The sequence below is a fragment of the Lolium rigidum genome, chromosome 2 (assembly GCF_022539505.1).
Source record: "Lolium rigidum isolate FL_2022 chromosome 2, APGP_CSIRO_Lrig_0.1, whole genome shotgun sequence".
Taxonomy (NCBI): Eukaryota; Viridiplantae; Streptophyta; class Magnoliopsida; order Poales; family Poaceae; genus Lolium; species Lolium rigidum.
Genome location: NC_061509.1, coordinates 53,191,992 through 53,198,513, shown reverse-complemented (window position 1 = coordinate 53,198,513; position 6,522 = coordinate 53,191,992). Strand labels below are relative to the sequence as shown.

Sequence of the window (6,522 nt, the reverse complement as noted above, 5' to 3'; positions counted from 1 at the left end):
TTCGTTCGTCGCTGGAAGCCTGGATGGTGGAAGTGGAATGTGGAAGCTAGCTAGCATAACATGAGAGAGGATTACCAAGCGGACGGCGAGGTGAAGTCGGCCAGAGAAAATCGACGACGAAGTGCCCTTCCGCACCTTTCCGGCCGATCCAAACCTCCCTCCAGGCCATGGCTGCAGCCGGCGTGGCCACAACTCCCTTCCCAACTCCGATTTAAAAGGAAAATCTAAGAAAGGGAAGGATGGGGTGAAATAATCTCACGATTGCTCGACTGATATTGACGGATTGATTACACGGAAAAATACAGTAGCGGAGGATTACCAGGCGGACGGCGACGCGTATCTACGACGAACTTGGCCGGAGATTATAGTCGGCGGCAGAGTGTCAGTCCACTCCACTCCTCTCCGAGCAAGAGTCTAAGTCTAAGTCACACGCGACGCACGCGTAGGTTCCACCCCTCCCCGTATATATAGAGCTAGTAGAGGTTGTGTACACGTTGAATTTTTGGGGAAGGAAGAGCGCTAGGGCGGGAAAAAGATGATGGGTGTACTGCTTTGGTTCTCACTTCTTTGTTGTATGGTGGATGCGAGAGAAAACTGATGGCCGAGATGCATCAGTGCCGCAGATTGCTGACATGTCATCTCGTCAAACTAAACGTCATGTGATTGAGGTAGATGCATGCGATGGTAATTATGGAAGGCTTGGTTTTCTGTTCTAAATAAATGAGGAGCCGTTGCATGCGATGGTTCATGCTCTATAATTATGTGCGGCTCATTTCTCCAAGGTAGTAGCTATTCACCTACCGTGGCACCTCGGGACTTTCCCGTGTATGGACTGGCAATTAGATTTTGCAGAGTTGAAGCTTCCTTCGTTTTTTTTTCTGGACGAGCCTCCGGCGAGACGGAGCTCCAAAATATACATTTGATCTGATGTTTCTAATTGGAGATATGCGATTACCTGTTTTGAATGAGGTTCCTATCGGCGATAATCTAGCAAGATGTAGGGGGGAACGGTTTCAGTTTCAAAAGTTGCCAACAGCTTCAGAGATAGTGATCCGTTTTAGTTTTAGAGGTAGCAATGGCATGTCACTCTAGAATTAATTACCATGTATGCATATTGCTGCAAAACTGCATCACAACCAGGTGAGATATTCGATATTTGACGATGATAGACTGAAACTTCATTCATTCACACCATTTACTTCTTCAGAACTTGCAAACATAATACGGAGTAGTAGTATTCTTGTATGACAATAATCATCATGCAATAGTAGTATTCCATGTTAGAGGGAGACAAGCATTGCATAGCAAAATAATGTAAAAAGTTTTGGTAAGCAGTTTTTGTGATGAGAAACACACTTGATTCATTACAAGATATTGTAAGGAAACAAGTTCCAATCCAGGGTGCAACAATCAGTTGAACATGCTCCATATGTACATGCCACCTTAATAGCACTAACATGAAAAAAGTATTGCACATTCTACATATATACTACCCAAAAATAACACACTCAACCTGCAACTCTCCTTCCTAAACAACTACAACATCACTTGAAGCATGTCCATCTGGCCGGATCCGGCAGCCATCATATCATATTCCATTTTTTACGTCAAAAGAGATTTCATTCATGCACAAGGTTGTTACAATCGTCACATACAAAGGGATGCACATCTCCAACAAAAGATTCTACTTTTTTTTGGAACTTTGCATTTCCAAATTAGCTCCCACATATTACTACTGAGTCATCTCCAGTAAAACTACCACCACTATTAAACTGAGCATCTCTTTGAATACTAAAGGTTAGCCAGCTCAAGTACTCCCCTTCACGGCCGGATCCGACTACTACGGGTTGAACAAGGCCGGCTCATCTATCCATCACCTGCACATCAACAAGATTTTCATGATGTGGTTTTCACACTACATATAACCAAGCTGAAATAAAGCATCACAATAATGATATATGGTGCTACCAGATACAAGCAACTCTATTTAGGAACTCCAAATTGATGATCGAGATCCTTAGACAAAAAAATCCCAAAAGTGGTATCATATATGTAAAACATGCCAACATGAATTTTCTCTAACGCTGCATCTACATGGAAATCAGATTTAGGCTTCCGCCAAGACATCTTAGAGTACGTGATAAAAACATGGCATAATAATATTTTAATATAGCCATGTGAATATAAGCAAACTCTAATTAGGGTTTATAATTTATAACAAAACTCAACTCAGTATCATGACCATTATATATTTTAATGTGAAGCAAAACAGTGCCAACTAGTCACATTGAGAACCAAAAAGTAACAAGCAATTAGAACCCAAAAGTCAATTTCATACCAACAGAATTAGAAGCTAGATGACCACCATCACTATAATGCAGAATTTGCATGACCATCCAAAGTAAAAAAAAATGAAAATCCTATGAGTGACTACTTCTACATATACACTGACAAAAGAGACTTCACACAAAAAATACAAATGCTGAATCTTAGGACCTGGGAGGCAGCAGCAGCAGGCCAGTAGCAACAGACAATAGTGTTCAAATTATGTATCAAGCTCTGTACATTGTACTATGAACTAAAGATACATGCTGGGTTAGTGCCTCTTGGGCCCAAGGATCCAAGTTTGTTACATAACAATCATTCATCAACGCAATATAATAGGGAATGCTACATCAACTTGCTTCACTTTCCTATCTTTTCATTATCATGCATGACGGAGTCCCTATAATACTACATAACTGAGAGAACACCCTCAAGACTGAGCATGGTGCAAAAGTGTACCTATTTAGCATGTTTAAGCACCAAATTACCAACTTTCCGATGGCAAAGAGTTGGTAAAAAATAAGATTAAGTAACAACCAAGGAAGTGCTTGATAGAGTTTTCATCAGATATTTTTTTTTCGTTTTTAATAAGTTTTCTTGATGCTGGGTCTAATCATGCACCTATTTTATTCATAGAAGGGGAAAATAGAGCTTTTACCCATAAAATGAAGGTTTGAATCAGCTTGGTTTCTCAAAGAGAAATGAAAATAAGAGGTTCTTTCTAGATGGCCAGCCAGATGCAAAGCTAATATGAAGGATCATTGGCGAGATGTATCCCAATCCTTAAGAAAGTATTTGAGAGGTTGAAATCAGCCATTACAATTTCAAAAATAAACATAGAAAAAAATTAAACGCACAAGGGAATATGCTATTTAGTTTAAAAGATGGTGGTTAATCTGCATTGTTTTGATTTCTACATGTCATTTTTGTCTGACTCTTAGTTACATGTACTCCGATTTCTCTTTTGGTGCCATGAGTATCATGAGCTATTCAAAGCAAGAAGACATGAAATGATACCATGAAGATCACGTGCAAAAAAAAGCTCAGTTTATTTAGTTCGTCAAATGGTGCAATTTTAAAGTACATTTGCAGACTCTTACAAAAAAATAATACAACTTACAGTGCATTCGAGAAAAAATTGGAACCAACACACCCATATAGCACACTGGGAGTGCAGGCCACATAATCCTAATACACAAGAAAAAGTGTGAAATCTCAGTACAAGTGAGTCCAAATTTCTCATTAAGAGAAGGAATTTTTATTGGGAGAAATGATTTTCAATTCATACAATAATTCAACAAGTGGGCAGCAGGCATCAATAAGGCAACAAATCCATCTTAAGCAGCATTGTGTTGAATCACAAAAAGGTAACCAACTTAGCCACTTTGATCTAGTCCAGATTAGCTCCACACTATATCAATACTATCCCCTAAGGAATCTGCATATGAGTGCTTCTGGCTATTAACACTCATGTGTGGTCAATCAAATGTTTATAGCAAGATGAGATGCTACACATAAATTACTATTTGAAAAACAAAATAACATAAAAGAATAGAGAGCATGTCTTGCTACACACCCGGAGGATCTTGACGTCTCCTGCTCAAGATTTACACACGAGAAAAAGTTCATACATTTTTCCTCAATCAAAAAAGACATGAACAAGTGGAGGAAGAAAAACAAAATTAGTAGAAGTTAGTGACTTGAGCGGTGGACATGCCTATAGTGGTCAGATATTCTACTACCCAAGGAAGCAACCACACCAATCATAGGCACGCCGCTGCAACCGCTGATGTGGCAACCAACCGCCTCATAAACTGCAGCAGGGATGTTAATGTGTTGATAACCTGCGATAAGAGATAGTTTATATATCTTACATAGAAGACGACGTGTGTTGAAGTTTGTCTTGATGTCATCATACCCTATATAAAAGCAAGATAGTTTCACGCATCCTCATTCACCGGGCATTGTAGATGTGTAATTTTCCTTCGTTTCCATCCACGCATTAAACGACACGTACCTCCTATTTTATCGCTTGCTTAATTTGACCGATCGGTTACTTTTCCTTTTATTTTTTCTTTGGGTGATTAGGTTACCGGCAACCGGTTGCTGTGGTTTCTACGTCTTCTCTCCCTCATTTGGAAAAATCTAACGGCACCGCTTTGACGGTTTGACCAAAATTATCCACGACCGCCCAGAAATCTCCGTCGGCCGAGTCTTTGCCGGGCTCCCATGCCCGCCTCCCAACGCCCTGTCGCTGCCCTGGATTACCTGCGCCTGGGATCCCTTTCGTGGGTGCGGCTCACCGCCAAGAGAGCTGCCATGGCCGGCGCGTCGGGACGGGGGCACTTAGATGGAGAGGCTGCCTGCCTGCCTACGTCCAAAGAACAGCCATGGCCAGTGCGTCAGGATGGCTGGAGCAGCTGCCGCCCATGAAATCCGAGGATAATGTATGCGGCGGACTTCCCTGACCCCTCCCTCTGCGCGCCCATTTTCGGCCTACTTCTCCCCATCGCCTGCAGCAACGTGGCTGGAGGTCAGAGGGATGAGGGTCTGCCTCCATTTGAGTTGCTCTCTCTTTCCAATAAATTCTGATTGAGGTTGTGCTTTCTTCTTCCTATGTTTTTTCTATCCATAGCGGGTGGGAGGATTGACGGTGGAGGAGCCCTTCTCCTTCATTCGTATGCGGAGCCGCCAGATCTTTTGTTTCCCAATGTAGCACCACCGTTTTTCAGGGCCAGGGTCGAGTTTGGTTGTTGTTTTCTTCGGAGGCCATCATGCTGGTCAGTGTGCCGCTAGGCGCTAGCAGTGCCAAGGTCGTCCTCGGTCTGCACATGGTGAGCGGTGGGCATCATGGACGCCTCCACCGTCTTCTCCAGCTTCCACAGAGTTGCCAGCAGGTGTGTACATGCGGCCTTGCCGGCATCCTCTTTTGTGGATGACGTTGCACTGTTGGATATGTTTGGTGATGTTATTACAGATTTTATGGTATGAGTAGGTTTCATTCTATAACAGTTGATGAAACGATCATAATTTTTAGGCGTGATGTTCTATTGCTACCTCTATGATGGAGCCATGGAGGTACCATTTGGACAGCTCATTAGTTCCATCCTAGGACCAATCCCTAATGATTGTTCATTTGTCAGACTATCCATGCAGTTCATAGGTTATTCTTTATTTCTTGATTCATGAATCAAGGTCTTCCAGCAAAAGTTACATAGTTTATATAAGTTAATGTACTTAAGGGATAAGACTAAGTAGGGAAAGTTGTTTTAATTTACTTAAGAGTTAAATGTTACCATTGTGCAGCAAGTTTGTTACGAAAAACCATTGTGCAGCAAACAGTACTGTAATTATAACCGCCAGTGTATTACGGTAGAAATTCTGAGCCATCTTCCTATTTAACTGGAGTATGATACATGAACAATGCTAGAACCGATAGTATGATACATGAACAATGCTAGAACCGATAGTAGAAAAACATGTATTCAAAGACTAACTTTGCAGGGCATTTCTACTATTTTTTGCACTCAAAGAATGCAAGACAATTAATGAATGACTTACCTTTAGTACTACCTCCGTCCAAGTTCGTAAGGCAAAATCCCAAAAAGTATTTGTCCCAAAATCCCTCAACCTCCTAGGCACATTTTGCATTTAATGTGGGAGTAAACTAATTCATTTTTGCATGCAAACACTCCTCTTTTCATCTCCCACCACACACTAGTACTCCATGCATGTAAAACCACCGCGCACTAGTACTCCATGCATGTGAAAGGGTTTCAGTTTTTGCATGTTGTGTGTGAAACGGTTGGAGATAGTATCAATTTTCGAGTAGAAATCTTGGCCAATGAGATTTCACCTTGGGCCAAGATATTGGCAAATTTTGCCCTGCGAACTGGGACAGAGGGAGTAACTGTTTCCCCCTTCCTACAGAAATACATTGAATGGTCGGTCACCTGGATATGTTGATAGTTATTGTTTTATTCTAGAACTGGAACTGCATCCATCTCAAAATTTAAGGTACACACACAACACTGAAAGTGATATTTGAATTAAGAGACTGGTTTAGAAATACTAGCAGAATTCTACACTGATTTCTTAGCTTATACTTTTCAGCGAAGTGGTGTCAGAAAATGGGCCTATCTTACTTCCCTATCTTTTTCCCTCTTGATCATGATATTCTTGAGGATATAGGTTATG

At 41.4% G+C, this 6,522-nt stretch overlaps 1 long non-coding RNA gene across 1 annotated transcript; it reads left to right on the top strand.

Moving 5' to 3' along the window:
• The first annotated feature begins 4,568 nt into the window (after window positions 1–4,568).
• Window positions 4,569–5,878, top strand: LOC124686468. Its single transcript, XR_006997830.1, has 3 exons — window positions 4,569–4,772; window positions 4,961–5,222; window positions 5,363–5,878. It is a non-coding gene; the product is annotated as an uncharacterized LOC124686468 (long non-coding RNA).
• The last annotated feature ends 644 nt before the right edge of the window (window positions 5,879–6,522 follow it).